The sequence below is a fragment of the Equus przewalskii genome, chromosome 21 (assembly GCF_037783145.1).
Source record: "Equus przewalskii isolate Varuska chromosome 21, EquPr2, whole genome shotgun sequence".
NCBI lineage: Eukaryota > Metazoa > Chordata > Mammalia > Perissodactyla > Equidae > Equus > Equus przewalskii.
This window is the reverse complement of record NC_091851.1, coordinates 1711244-1726241: the sequence shown is the minus strand read 5'-3', so window position 1 is coordinate 1726241 and position 14998 is coordinate 1711244. Positions and strand designations below refer to the sequence as shown.

The following is a 14998-nucleotide window of genomic DNA, read 5'->3' as shown; positions in this document are numbered from 1 at the left end:
GTACCGGTACCCCTTAAGACACCTAGTCTTAAGATCTTAACCAGCTCATATAAACTCTTGGACCATCAACTTAAAGTAAGGAGGTCTGGGTTTCAGGAGAGCTCATCAGGGTCACCTGAAGAATGCAGTGATCCAGGGGCCTCAGTGGGCCCTTATTGGTACCGAATGCCGGTTCAGTGTAGATTCCAGGTGGTCTCCGGTGGGTTTCTCTGAAATCCTGCCACGACTGTGCCAAGAACTGTCGACGAAAATAATCCGTAACCAATCTATAAATGAAAATTTGGGTGAGTTTATTCTGAGCTGAAATCTGAGGACCATGGCCTGGGGCCTTTCTTCCCGAAGGAAGAAAGGGCACCAAAGAAGTGGGGTGCACAGAGTGGTTATATACCCCCAGAGAGGATGTTTCACATATGATTGAAATGTCCCTTTCACAATAGTCACTTGACTGCTCTGTCGGCACAGCGATTGATGGAAACAGCAGGTAGGTCTTCTGTCTCAGTGAACACAGCAGGGTGGCAGGTCTGCTGTCTTGAGCTGAGTGGTCACAGGTGAGCTGGGTGGTCAAAGGTGAGTGCAGCAATCAGTTCCTAGCCTAAGGAAAGATGCTTATCCCTAAGGAAATGCCAATGTGGGGGGAAGTTGCACCTTTATCTCAAGGGCCTTTGCTCTGGGTGTAGCAAATGTTTTAAAGCAGATATACAATGCGTGCTCAACGGCCACAGTCAGGCCCTTTTGGAAAAAACAAAGTCAGGCCGAATTAGTTTTATGCCAAATGGCTTCCTCATATACTCCAATATATCCTATTGCTTGCCATTTCAATTTGTCACGGGAGTCCTGGACAGGCTGGGTTATTTTGCGAGTCTGAGGGATGTGAGGTCAGGTTGTAGTATCCAGCCTCCAAGATGGCCCCGGGTGACCTATGCTTCTTAGTATTTACATCCTTGAGTTGTTTCCTCCCACACTGTCCCAGGGTTGGGATGGGAGAAGTGGTGGCATATCCCTTCTGATGTTAGGTTCTAAGAGACTCCATGGCTTCCATTTTGGTAACTCTCTCTCAAATCACTCTCTCTGGGGAAGCCAGCTGCTATGTTGTGAGCTGCCCCATGGAGAGGCCCACTTGGTGGGGGACTGAGGCCTCCTGCCAACAGTCACGTGAGAGCACTTACGAATAGACCCTCCAGCCCCAGTCAAACCTCAGGTGACTTCAGCCCTGAATGACACTTGATTACAGCTTTGTGAGAGACCCTGAGCCAGAACCACCCAGAGAAGATGCTCCTGGATTCCTGACCTATAGAACTTTGCCATCATGATGGTTAAGTCACCATGTTTTAGGGTAACTTGTTTCACAGCAGTGGATAACTGCTATACAAGGTAACCGTACACTGCCCTAAAACTGACTCTAGAAGGTGTAATCAGGGCCTGGATCTACATTCTGGTGTGCTGAAGCAATCCAGCTGTGGAAGAGGCTGAGCACTACCTGAGAAGATGGTGACTCCCTCAGTACTACCTGCAGGGGTAGGAGTCCATGCTGTTATCACCATGTCTTGACACGACCATCAGGGGAGGACCACCAGGGAGAGCCTTCTCCATGAGGAGTGATTGAGAGTCAAGTGCTGTGCCAGGCTGATGGGAGCTGCAGTGCTGAGAGCATCTGCTTCGAAGGAAGAGTGCTGAGAGCACCTGGAGGCAACAGGGGCCCTGGGAGCAGCTGGTGGAGTGCCTGGAGGGCCAGCCTCCTGATTTCCCTGAGGCGGGACGTTATTGGTTTACAACTGTATTCTCAAAGACTAGCAAATAAATAGATTGCTTTCAGGTTTTCAGATTCACCCTCTTATGGGATTTACCCTTGAGGTCTATGGGATGGTAAAGATGTATGGCCATGTATAGTTTTAGCTTTTCTTTGGTTATAATTTTAAGCTTACAGAAAAGTTGCAAGAATAGTACAAGGAATCCCCATATATTTTTATGCTGACTCACCTATTATTTATAATTTGTCCCATTTGTAACCTATCTATCCATTTCAGAGTAAATTTGAGACATTGTGCTCCTTCATCTTTAAATAACTCAGTGAGTATTTCCTAAGAAAAACGATATTGTATTACATAACCACAGCACAGTTATCAAAACCAAGTGATTTAATATTGATATAATACCATTATCTAAACCATATTCAAATTGTATCAATTGTCTCAAAAGTTTCCTTTTAACCATTTCTTTTGCCTACACATTCCACTTAACTGATGTATCTCATTAGTCTGTCAAACTGAACCAGTTTCACAGACTTTCTTTGGGCTTCTTGACCCTGATATTTGTTAAGAGTAAAGCCAGTTATATTTGCAGAATGCCCTTGACATGTTGTTTTAAGCTTCACGATTAGATTCAAATCATGCGTATTTGGCAGAAATGCCACAGAGATGATGTTGCATTCTCAGAGCGATTCATCAGAAGATGCACCATGATGGTCTGTCCTCACATTGGGATGTGAAGCTTTGTCCACTGGTTAAGATGTTGACCGCCATGTTTCTCCAATGAAATGTTACCATTTTCATGTTTGTAATTAGTAAATAATTAGCTGGGAGATATTTTGAGACTATGTGAATAGCTCCTCATCAAGCTTTAACTTGATAAATTTTAGTATCCCTTGCTGATGTTCTAACCTTATTATTTCTACATTTATTTGCTCCCATTCCTGTAAGACGAAGCTCGCTCTGTGTCTGTGTGTTTACGCATTCGTTTCTAACAGCGTGGGTTTTCTGGATGCTTACTTTTTTCAATGTATTATAGTTCCTGACTGTTATAACTCACTTTGATGCCCAACTGGTCCCAGATTTGCTCCTTGGGAGTGCCTTCAAGCTGCCCCTATATCCTTTGACATGTCCCCGTGATTCCGAGAACTGCTTTACTTAATGGCACAAGATGCTTTGATTCCAATTTATTTTTGCTTTTACTGGGCTCCTGGGGTGGGGGGGGGGGGGCGGTTGGTAGCCTCTAAAGAACTGTACAAACACCTTGAATTATATCCCCAGGCCCTGGGATTCTTGGTCCGGTTAAAAAGCAAGATACAGATTCTGTGCCGTGGGACTTTTGTGAGAAATGGGAGCTTCGTGGAATGAAAATCTTCACGTCAGAGGACCAGCTGGTCAAGAGAGAACGTTAGACAGACACTTTGTTTGAAGTATAAACACATTTGCATCCAGTTGTCTGTAAACAGTGCACAAGCTCTGTCCTTTGAAACCCCTGACGGCTTTCCTTAGACGCCCCTCAGATCATTCTCGTGAGTCGTGCTTTTCTGATGTCCAGTGAGTCATAACAGTCCTGGCAAAGAAGGTGGCTGTGTTAGCCAAGATTCTCCAGAGAAACAGAAACAACAGGAGATTACAGATACACATAAAGTGTACATAATATTAGTTAATTAACTTTAAGGAATGGGGTCACGTGATTGTGGAGGCTGACCAGTCTCTAGGTCCGTAGTTTGCAAGCTAGAGAGCTGATGGTGTAGGTTCCGGTCTGAAAGCTGACAGGCTCAAGCTCCAAAAAGAGCTGATGTTTCAGTCTGAGTCTGAAAGCAGGAAAAGACCTGTATCCTCTCTTCAATGTAGTCAGGCAGGAGGAGTTTCTCCTTACCCGTGGGAGGGTCAGACTTTTTTTCTATCCATGTCTTCATCTGATTGGGTGAGGCTCACCCACATTGGCAATCTGCTTGACTCAGTCTAACAATTTAAATGTTAATCTTATCCATAAACAACCTCCCAGATACACTCAGAATAATGTTTGATCAAATGTCTGGGCACCCTGTGGCCTAGTCAAGTTGACACATAAAATTAACCTCACAGCATATTATCTCTCCTGGTGCCAAGGTCGGTGGGGGGGGGGGGGTGGGGATGGGCCATGGGGCTTTCTGGCACAACATCTGCTCCTCTGTTTGATGAGAACGAGGCTGCAGCAGTCCCAGGAGAGCCTGCTACAAAGTGGGAAAGGCTTGGTTGGAAGGATTTGCCTTCCCCCGCCCTCCCTCTGTTCTCCATCTCTTTCCCTCCCTGCCTTCTCCGTCCCACCCTCCTCCATTGCTTCCCCCCTTCCTTATAAACAGAGTTTATTCCTGTATTTCTTTTTAGCACACTACTTGAAGGAAATTAACCAACCGTTACAGACCAATACCCTCAGGTAGAGTTTGCCTAGTCCACTCCCAACATCTTAGAAAATGACAAGCACAGGCAGGAGATGACGGAAAGCAGCTTTGGGCATGAACACAGCAATCTTTTCAAAGTAATGGGGGGCAATTCTCACTAGGAGCACTAGGCAGCGATGCAGCCGCCCTAGGCATGCTGTGCTCGCCCTGCTGAGATCACCATACGTCCACTTTAGGTCACGACCCGGTTCCCTTCAGGATCCAGTCTTTATTCCCTTATCAAAAGGCACTCCTGGGAAAGACAAATTTGATACAAGTGATGGCTTTCCCAGAGATATTTGCATTTTCAAATTTATAGATGATTATGAGATAAAAATCACTGTTATAGGAATTTGAAACAGTTAGAGTTGGCAGAGAAAGACTTTTCCCACGGGGGGAGGGGAACCTGTTGACTGCCTGCAGCCGTGAAATAACTCTGCGAAGTATGTGTGAAGCTTCCTCTGGGTGAAGTTTGCTTGTGAGGCAGAAGAAGAAGGTGGGACAGAAACAGTGTCGCCTTGAGTCTGCTTTCTCGTATGCAGAGAGGGATGGAAAGGGTTCTTCTAAGACATTCACAGGTGAGGCTTATTCCATTGTTTGCAGATGATTACACAGGCTCCGTTTCTGATGATGAAAAACGTCACGCGTGAAATCAATGACAGGTTAAAATCAGGCAATATGGAAGATGAAGATAATCCACCTGAAAAATTAAAAAAATACAGTCCCAACTGTGGCTATGTAATAAAGACAGCCTGCAACCCTTGGTCCTGGACTGAAGCAGTAAAGATCTTTCTGGTCCATTCTAGAACCTGCACTCAAGGTTGGGTGAAGACGGCCCCTGACAGGGTGAGAAAACTAACTTTGTCTAATTTGGGGAAAGTTGAAGGAGGGGATTGAAAATAGAGTTTGATCTAATGCTTTCTGGAAGCCCACAGCTTTTCTCTGCCTCATAACCTTGCTTTTGCTTCTTCAAAGTCCTGAGATGGAGAAGAAAGAAAAGGAATAGTCCCCATGTCTCCTTAAGAAGCTGGCTTGGGCCAGGGACATGTCCTTTTAACGGAAGGTTTCTCAAAGTTGGTTCATAGAAAACTCACCTTGAGTTGCCCCCTAAAGAGGGCTCTGTCTTCAAATTGCCAAAGGAAGTACCACATATTCCATTCCTGTCCTTCATGCTCCCTGTGTGCACATTAGCGTTGTCATTGTCCTGGAAGTCCTGCCTCGAGAGCCCTGGCTCCCTTTGCTTAACCATATGTCCCCTAAGCTTATTGGATCAAGGACTCTGAATCAGGTAGTGGTATCAGGCACCCATGGCCCTAGGGCTCAGGAAATGCTGCCCAATTTCACTGAGCTCTGGTGAGGTCTGTATGCTGTCAGCATCCCACTCCTGCTCAGAGGCTTTCCCAACTATGTGCAGGGCTTGCAGTTGGCATGCCTGTGAAGATGCAATGAGGTCCAGAGAGCAAAGTGGGGTAAGTACGAGAATGAGTTCTGCAGCCAGATTGCCAGCTCTGACACATACTGCTGTTGGGAAAGTTTCTTACCCTCTCTGTGCCTCAGTTTCCAGATTTGTAAAAGGGGTGTAATAATAATACAGGTGTCTGTGTGGATTGAGTGAACAAATGCTTGTAAAGAACTTAGAACAGGGCCTATCACACAGGAAGCGCCCCAGACTGGTGACTGTTATTCTTGGGGAATCTGATTCTTTCATCAGCTCAGGCTGGAGTTAAGCTTTAAGCTTTCCTTATAGCAATGGGAGAGCATGTCCACATGTTTTTATTACTTCTCTAAGCAGGAATTGTGGGTCCACGGAAGAATTCAGTTATAGCTTATTTTTCCTTTACTTGGAATACAAATTGGCTTTAACTTGTCCGTGCAGACATTCATATGGAAAAGTGTGAGCGGCAGAATTCTAGATTCAGTGCCACTAGGAGAGGACGGTGGATGGAGCAGCTTCCTGGGCGACATCTGGGAGACGGGTTTCGGGTATGGCAAGTTTGAGACGTCTATTAAATATCGCAATGGAGTCACTGAATAGGCACTTGGGAGATATGAGCCTGGAATTGAGGGCCGAGGTGAGGATGAGAGTTACAAGTTTACAGTCACCAGTGAATAGATGGTATTTAAAGCCAAGAGCCTAGAATGGATCCTCAAGGTCAGCAAGGGCCATAGAAGAGAGAAGACCAAGGGCTGAGCCCCCCAGAAACTTTAATATGTAGAGGTCGAAGCTAAATTATAGATGGTGAGAGGAAATGGCTGGGCATGAGAATGAAAGTGGATCAGAAGGAAGTTGAAGTTGGTCTTGAAGCTTGAGCTCCCAGGAACTTAAAAGCTATTAGGCAATGCAGTGATTCATGTCGAGGATTCCTGGAAGTACTTTGTTGACTGGGATGTGTAAATAGTGTCTCTTTAATGGCCAGGATCCTGGAAGTTCTATGAAGCTTCCACTCTTAGGTCACTGTCCGTGGCTGCAGAGAAATGCTGCCCTCCCAGCTCAGGTTCTCCTGAAGCAGCTCTGGGGATCCAGCAGCCAGTCAACAACCTGGCTCACTGCTGATAAGGAAGAGCTTTGCTCTAGGTGTTGAGAAGGCAGCAGTGGGAGGGTTCATCTGTTCTCTGGGTCAAAGTTGAAAGCTGTACTTTGTGTAGAGGATTCAAACTTTCTTCCACATTATGTGAAATTGTCCTCTCTACTGGGGAAAATTGATAGATATTTCAAGTACAAATAACGCTTTTGCTGAAGTAAAATATAACTTAAGCGGTTGATATTATTTCAAAGCACGAATCTTCTCAACTGTTGTAGCCACAGCATCAGTTCTTTGTTTTCTTCCCCACGTCGGGGAAAATCAGAATCTCGATGAAATGGTCCCAACTCTACCCAGAGGAGGACCCTGTTGACTGAGGGCTTATTCTCCATCCTTCATTTCATGCTCTCTGCTGAGTGACCAATGGCCTCTGCTTTGTGCCTGGGGAGAATTTCTGAGACCTGAAGTCTGGAACTGTCACACATAAATGGACATGTTCTTTAATTCCGGAAGTCAGACAGTTCATGCATCCACCAACCCATCCACCCACCCACTCTTCCATCCTCCATTCATCCATCGATCTATCCTTCCATCCAACCATCCACCAGTCCAATAGCATTAGTTGTGCATCTACTGCATGCTACATGTTCTGTTGGGGGTGTTCCTGTGGGGAGGCGGATAAATAGAAGCACAATTTCCAGACAGCACTCTAGGTCGAGGGTACCTCTCCACCTGTGGGTGGAGAGGTAGAGAAAGCTTTTCAAAGGAGGTATCACCTAAGCCTTGCTCAGCTGTTCTAGCCTCAGGTAATTTGCCCCCCAGGGGACATTTGAAAATATCTGGAGACGTTTTGGTTGTTACAACTAAAAGTGTACAATTGGCAGCTAGTGGGTCAAAGCTACATCCTACAATGCAGATGACAGCCCCATGACAAAGAATTATCTGGCCCAACATGTCCATAGCGCCAAGGTTGAGAACACTGCCCTCGAGTGACAGATGAGAAGTTAGTCAGGTGGAGAAGAGGCAGAGAGAGTGTGAGGGAGTCCAGTGTGTTCATAAAGCTGTGTCCCATCTGGCAGGAGCCCTGAGATTTGGGAGTGGAGAGATGCAGCCCCCTGAGTGTTAAGATTCTCAACTGTCTTGAAGACAATTGAAGGATGTGAATGATTCTGAGTAGAGGTGGGGTGTGATAAGATTCACATTTTCAAACAGGAACTGCTTTGGCAGCAGTGTGAAGGGTGGTTTGAGGCAGAATGTGGAGGAGCCAGTGCTGGGAGTCACGAGGGTACAGGGGGCACACAGAGCATTTCTCCTGCATGATGGCCAGCACGATCCTTAAGGACCAGGAACCTTGGTACACACATTTAACCTTCACATTTTTGAATATTTGGCATAATGCATATTCCTCTTTTGAGATATTTTAGCATATCTTTTTCAATTATATACTTTTCAAAAAATAGACCAGAGGAAATAAAAAGGACCTTGGTTACCTTTTGGTCTGAGAAACAGTGTCTGGTGGTAGACGTTAGATTGAAGACGGACTCTTCCTGATGTCAGCAATGTTTCTAGAATGGTACTGTAGCCAGACATCGAATTCACACTGGTGCCCTGAGAACGGGAGCAGCTGAAGCCTGCTCCAATAATTCCCCTGACAATGAAATTCTAGGCGAGCCCGTTTTCTGCCTTCAGCTGTGACTAACCAAAGGAAAGATTTAATTGAACCTAAAGAAAAATCAGTTTCCCCTCTTAATTTTAATTGGATCTTTCAGCTGGTGAGAGCACTGAAAAATGAACTTCATTCTCTCTTTGTAATATTACAGGGAAAATTAATGTAATTAAAAAATAATCACTGTACATTGTTCTGAAATTTCCCTCCTGAATTGTTCACATGGGCAGTGCTGCCCCTCGGCAGCCACGTGAGGACGTTAGTACAGTGCTGTGGGTGTTTTCATTGTCTGCCTCTCCTTGGGCGTCATTTTTCTTTAAAATGTTTACCTTGATCGACCTTGCTCACCTGTAGCAGGGCCCGTTGGGAATTGATCCTGTGTCAACGGGAACCTCCCCTTGCCCCAACAAAGAGTTATCTCATTTCTACTTTTAAAAATTAAAGAGCCAAGGTAATGTGTTTCATTACAGAATTCGGTTTGTACTCCAACGTGGAAGACAAGCTTCTCTCTAAGCTACAGCTGCCTGCCCAGATGACTTCTCGTGCTGTTGTAAAATTGAGCAGTTCCATAAAGGAACGTGGATCCGGCTTGGAAATGAGGTTGGTGAAGAGTTAAGTTACAAACGATAGAAAATGGTAATCTTTCTCAGGTTAAAAAAATAATAAATCTCTGTATTTAAGGTGTTTCAACTTTTCCTTCTCAAGTTCAAATTGGATTTCGTATATGAAAGATGATATCACTTGGGCATATATAAAAATTTATCAGAACTGGCTGTGTGAGAGTCATCAAAAGAGATATTAAGAAGCACAGCAGAATTATGTACAGGCAGAAATGCACACTGATGTCTCCTTTGGAAATTCCAGAGTGTGAGATTTGTAATTGGTAGCACTCATCTTATTTTATTTAGGTTGTAACAATTTGAACCCTTCTTTCCAAATAGTATGCAGTTCCAGGCAGGGGCTCTGGGCCATCACAAAATTTATAATGCTAAAATGGAGAATTCTATTTCATGACTTGAACTGATATTATTGAGTCCTGGGGCCCACTTATAGCTGATAAAGCTGACAAAAAGCCCTTTTGAAGAGACGAGAGATAAATGAAATGATCACTGACTGCCCTGGTCTGGAAAGAGCCGGAATATTGTTGTTATTTCATACGAGTGGTTGAGGATATCTGTGCATTTCCTGGGCAAGAATCAGAGGGAAACCCCTCTGCGCTGGCATCCAGAGAGAAAAGCAAGTTTCCAACAGAAGTACCAAATTAGACGTTATACTCTGATTTGGGATGGAGCAGATACAGGAAGAAAAACAACAGATGTGGGGTCCTTACGATATCCCACTTAAGTTCTGGGAGTTTCCTGAGGTTATAACAAAGTGGGCAAGTTTCACAGTTATTGTATTTCCCAGGATGTTAAATTGTAGCCCTTGAAGGTATTTTCAAATTCTTGCTAGGAGACAGATGAAAACCGAAAAATATAAAAACTGAAGTTGATGAAGAGTTTATTTCCAAAATTTTGGAGCAATTTCTACCAACAGTAAACCCAGATAAAATTGGATTAAGAGAAGCTTTGGTGATCTGTGTATGCTTTGCCTCACGAAACTTACTCCTTGCCCACCCAGAATGAGGCACATAGGTGCATGTCCCTGTCCCAGAGCCTGCCCTGAGCTTAGAGGCCATGGAGCCAAGTCAGCAGAAAGCAGGACAGAATCTCCTCCTGGTATAAGTACTTTTCTCAGTGTGTCCACTCAGAAACTATGACAACTCAGAAACAAAACACGGTGGAATGGGCAAATTAGCACCTTGTGGTGGCATATGAAATGTTGTAAGTGTTGTGTCCACGAGGAAATCACCCGGGGTCAGGGAAGGGAAAGGACACGCCCATGAAGCAGGTTGTGTGGGCAACCAGGATAGTCCTGCATTCCTTTGAATTGACAGTGTCAAAGCATGAGGTCAGCATGGATGAAAATCTCACATCAGCATGAGTCCAGCTCATGGGTGAACCACCTGTCAACGTACTCTCCATCTGACCTGCTGGGCAGAGGTAAAAACAGGTAATGCGGCTCACCATTTGCCAAAACACAAGGTTAACTCTACATCCCTTAGAAGATGAGTAAATAGAGAAAAAGAAAATAGTGTCTACACCCTCCTTCCCCCAAGAAAACACATTTCAATCCAGGGAAAGAATTGCTTATTTAGAAAACTAGCATCCCCAGTAACATGTAAATGACATGGCTGTGTAATCCTAGAGCAGAAAGTGACAAGGAGAAGTCATACTGAGATGAAAGGAGAGTAGGTGGTATGAAAACACAAGAGGATAAGATGCAAAGACAATGCAATGAGATTAGAAATGCCCCAGTTGAATAAAGATTTAATAGCAGAACTAAGATGGGCCTCTGCAGCGATAAAGCACATGTAGTGAAGTCACTGATGTGGGGACGGGGCCTTTGGGAAGCCTTGGGAGAATGCATAAAATGTGACAAATAGGTGTAATCTCCAAGAGAAAGGTTGACGGATAAAGAGAGTAAAATGCAAACTAAGAAAATAGATGGCCTGAAGAGATAACATGGACAACTGGAACATTAGCCATAATCAAAAGAATTATTTTTTTGAATTAGTATAATTCAAGAAAAGTGTCTTGATAAAAACAATGACAAAAAAACCACATAGCATTGGAGATTGGATTGGTGGTTACCATAGGGGAAGGGGGGAGGGGGAGGGCAAAAGGGGTGAATAGGCTCACATGTGAGGGGATGGACCATAATTAGTTTTCGGGTGGTGAACATGATGTAATCTACACAGAATTTGAAATACGATGTACACCCGAAAATAAATAAATGAATTAATTAAAATAAAAAAATAAAAAAATAAAAAAAATGGAAAAAAAACAAAAGAAAGAAACGTGTCTAGACCCAGGACCCAAGTGTCTAGATTGAAAGGGTTCTTTTTTTTTTTTGTAAACAAAGATCCCCAAGGAATAACACCTGGATGTCCAGGAAAAATGTTCCCATTAGGAGGAGGACAGGCCGTATCTTTGTCCGACAAACATTCAGAAAGAAAAAGTTACAAAAAAAGGGAACCAAATTCAGACTTCTGCACTAGGATTTAAATAATATATATTGTTTTTTGAGGTGGGGGAAGATTATCACACACAAATTTTATTCACGTCTAGAGATTACATAGTCCAATACTCAAAGACATATACCTAAATTTTACCTTTTGATAAAAAAATTGAAGAAGTTGTATTTCAGAAATAGTTTGGAGATGTTCAGAATAGTTGGAGAATGAGGAAGTTGTGTGAGTAAAGGATTGGTTATGAACACTGAGACCAGTGAAAGGTCGAGTTAACCTAAATTATTGGTACATACTTGCAAATCTACAAGATTATATCATAACTAATATTTGATGAAAAGAAAGAATGCAAAATCGATCATGTGGAAATCTCAAAGGTCCAATTTGTGTTTTAAAAGACTGAAAAATTTGGGATAGAATATGAGGAAGCAAAACCATGCTAAAGTCCACATTTAGTGCACATGAGGAAGCAGATGCAAAAGACAAATTTTCTGTCTTGATTTTTTTCTTTAATTAGTGCAATAGCCTTTTTTTGCTTTTCTTTTTTTTTTCTTTAGGAAGAGTGACCCTGAGCTAACATCTGTTGCTAATCTTCCTCTTGTTTCCCTCCCCAAAACCCCAGGATGCAGTTGTCTATCCTAGTTGTAAGTCATCCCAGTTCTTCTATGTGGGATGCCTCCACAGCATGGCTGGATAACCGGTGCATAGGTCTGTGCCCAGGATCCGAACCAGTGAATCCCAGGCTGCTGAAGCGGAGTGCATGAACTTAACCACTCAGCCATGGAGCCAGCCCCTTTGTCTTGATTTGAATAAAGAATTATAGGTGAACAATTAAAACCAGAATGTAAACCTACTAAATCATTAGAGGGGATAAAAGGAAATGAAACGTGGTACTCTTCAGATCGTATCACAATTTAATAGAAGTAAGAATATACATAGCAGAGATTACAATAAATATAAGAGGGCTGGATGCCATTAAAAGAAGACACAGATTCTCAAATTGCATTAAAAATTAATATCTATCTATAAGTTGATTACACTCGAAAACAGACAAAGAAAACATATAAGATTAAATTATATAGCTAGAAAATAGTCAATTAATATTCAACAAGGGGGCCAAGAGCACCCAATGGGGAAAGGATAGTCTCATCAACAAATGGTGTTGGGGAAACTGAATAAACCATGTAGAACAATGAAATTAGACCCCTATCTTACCTCAATCACAAAAATTAACTTGAAATGGACCAAACACCTAAACGTAAGTCCTGACATCATAAAACTCCTAGAAGAAAATGTCAGGAAGAAGCTCCTTGACACTGGTCTTGGCAATGATTTTCTAGATATGACACCAAAAGCACAAACAAGAAAAACAAAAATCAACAAATGGGACTACATCAAACTTAAAAGCTTCTACACAGCAAAAGAAACAATTAATAAAACGAAAAGGCAACCTACAGAATGTGAGACAACTTTTGCAAACCATATATTGGATAAGGGATTAACATCCAAAGTATGTAAAGAACTCATACAACTCAATTAAAAAAAAAGCAATCCAATTAAAAAAGGGGCAAAGGAACTGAATAAACATTTTTCCAAGGAGGACATCCAAGTAGCCATTGGGCACATGAAAAGAGGGTCAGCATCACTATCATCAGGGAGAGCTATCTTCATGCCCAGGGGTTCCCAGTGGCCTGAGGGCAATATTTCTGACTGGTTGAGGCAAGAGTGAGCAGCAGTGACAGTTGAGGCTGGAGAACTCCGCCTGGAGAATGGGGATAACCCCCGCCCTGATCTTTCCTCTGATTCGTCCCTCTTCACGTGTATTTCTTCTCCATGCATTATCCTACCCCAAGGTTGCAGGACTGATGGAGGAAGCGAAGCAGGAAGCACAGACCACGTGCTCAACTGTTGATGACACAGAAGAGATTGGCTGCAAGACGCCCAGCTTGCAGTGACTTGGAGATCAGCTTCCATTCCTCCTAAAGCAGTGATGAACTATTATCTTTTTTAATTTTTAAATAAAATTGAGAACAAGTGTTGCCAATGCACCAGCAACATCTCCACGGACACACACAGGGGCTCATGCTATCCTGACACATCCCTACTCCTTTGCTCATGCTGACACAGGAAGCTAAGAATGGCTCTGCATGTGGCTTAATGCCTTCAGTGATGATATCTGAGAGACAGACTTACAAATATCCCAGTGGCCTGGCGTAGTGTGAATAATGGAAAGGCAAAGTCTGAAGGGACTGTTATTTATTTGCCTACTTGGACAACTTTGTTTCAAATTATAGCTCAAACTGACCTGATTTCTGCTCTCATCAGGCATTAAACAATCTTAGGAAAACATGTCACCTCCTGTGATCTGTGTCATGAATACTAATAATGTCAACAACCACAAATCATGACTGACATTATTGAGCAATGCCTGTGAGTCAGACGTTGCTCTAAGCACTTGGCATTTATCCACTTATTTAATCCTCACAATAATAAATTTTATTATTATCTCCACTCTGCAGGTGAGGAAATTCAGTCACAGACACTTTGCCAAAGTTGCAAGCTAATAATTTGTGGAGTCGGGACTTGTCCTCTGCAGCCTGGCTCCAGGGCTCAGCCAATAACAGGAGAATGTGTTTGTCTCTTGAATCCACTCCAGTGAGGCTGGAGTCCACTGTTCCACAGAAACCGTTCTTGTCAAGGTCACTGTGACCTCCACATTGCTAAACTCAAGGATCAGTTCTGGGTCCTCATCTTGCTTGACTCAGCAGCAGCATCAGACGTGGTTGATCCTGAAATGCCATCCTCACTGGCTCCAAGCACACCATGTCCGGCTGGGCTTTCTTCCACCTCTTTGCTCTCTCTTTATCTCTTTCACTAGTTCCTTCTCATTTCTCAGCTTCTGAACCTCGGCGTGCGTGGCTTCCCCCCTTGGACTGCTTTTCCTTTTTATAATGCTCGCTCTCATGGTGACTTCACCCAGTCTCATGAGTTTAAAAAACTCTATGCAGTGGTGATTCCAATTTCTTGATCTTGAGTTTTGACCTTTCCTTCAACTCTGGACATCTAACTGATTACTCAACACTTCCATTTGGATGTCTGGTAGAATATTTCTGGTGTGGCATGTCCAAAACAAAGCTCTGGTCCCCCTACCCCTCCACTGATCTGCTCTGCCCTGGCCTTCTCCATAGGAAGGACAACTCTATCCTGGGCGTACAGACTAAGGCATTTGGAGTCATACTTGATTCCCTTTTCTTGCCCACTACACATTCATTGCAGCATTATGCACAATAGCCAAGATACGGAAACAACCTGAGTGTTGGTCCTTGGACGAATGGATACAGATGTGACATGTATATATATATCTCACATCTTCTCTATCTGTCTGTCTGTCTATCTATCTATCTATCTATCTATCTGTCTATCCTGAATCTATCTATATATTGTAATATTATTCGGCCTTTAAAAAGAAGGAGATCCTGCAATTTGCTACAACATGGATGAAGCTGGAGGACTTTTGCTAAGTGAAATAAGCCAGACACAGAAAGAAAAATACTGCATGATCCCCCTTATAT

At 43.3% G+C, this 14998-nt stretch overlaps 1 long non-coding RNA gene across 2 annotated transcripts; it reads left to right on the top strand.

Moving 5' to 3' along the window:
* The first annotated feature begins 4623 nt into the window (after positions 1 to 4623).
* LOC139078041 (uncharacterized) lies at positions 4624 to 12362 on the top strand. 2 transcript variants are annotated; one of them, XR_011530758.1, is made up of 4 exons: positions 4624 to 4746; positions 8827 to 8956; positions 10293 to 10408; positions 12049 to 12362. It is a non-coding gene; the product is annotated as an uncharacterized lncRNA (long non-coding RNA). The 2 variants fall into 2 exon arrangements; XR_011530757.1 differs by lacking the exon at positions 10293 to 10408.
* Positions 12363 to 14998: the final 2636 nt, after the last annotated feature.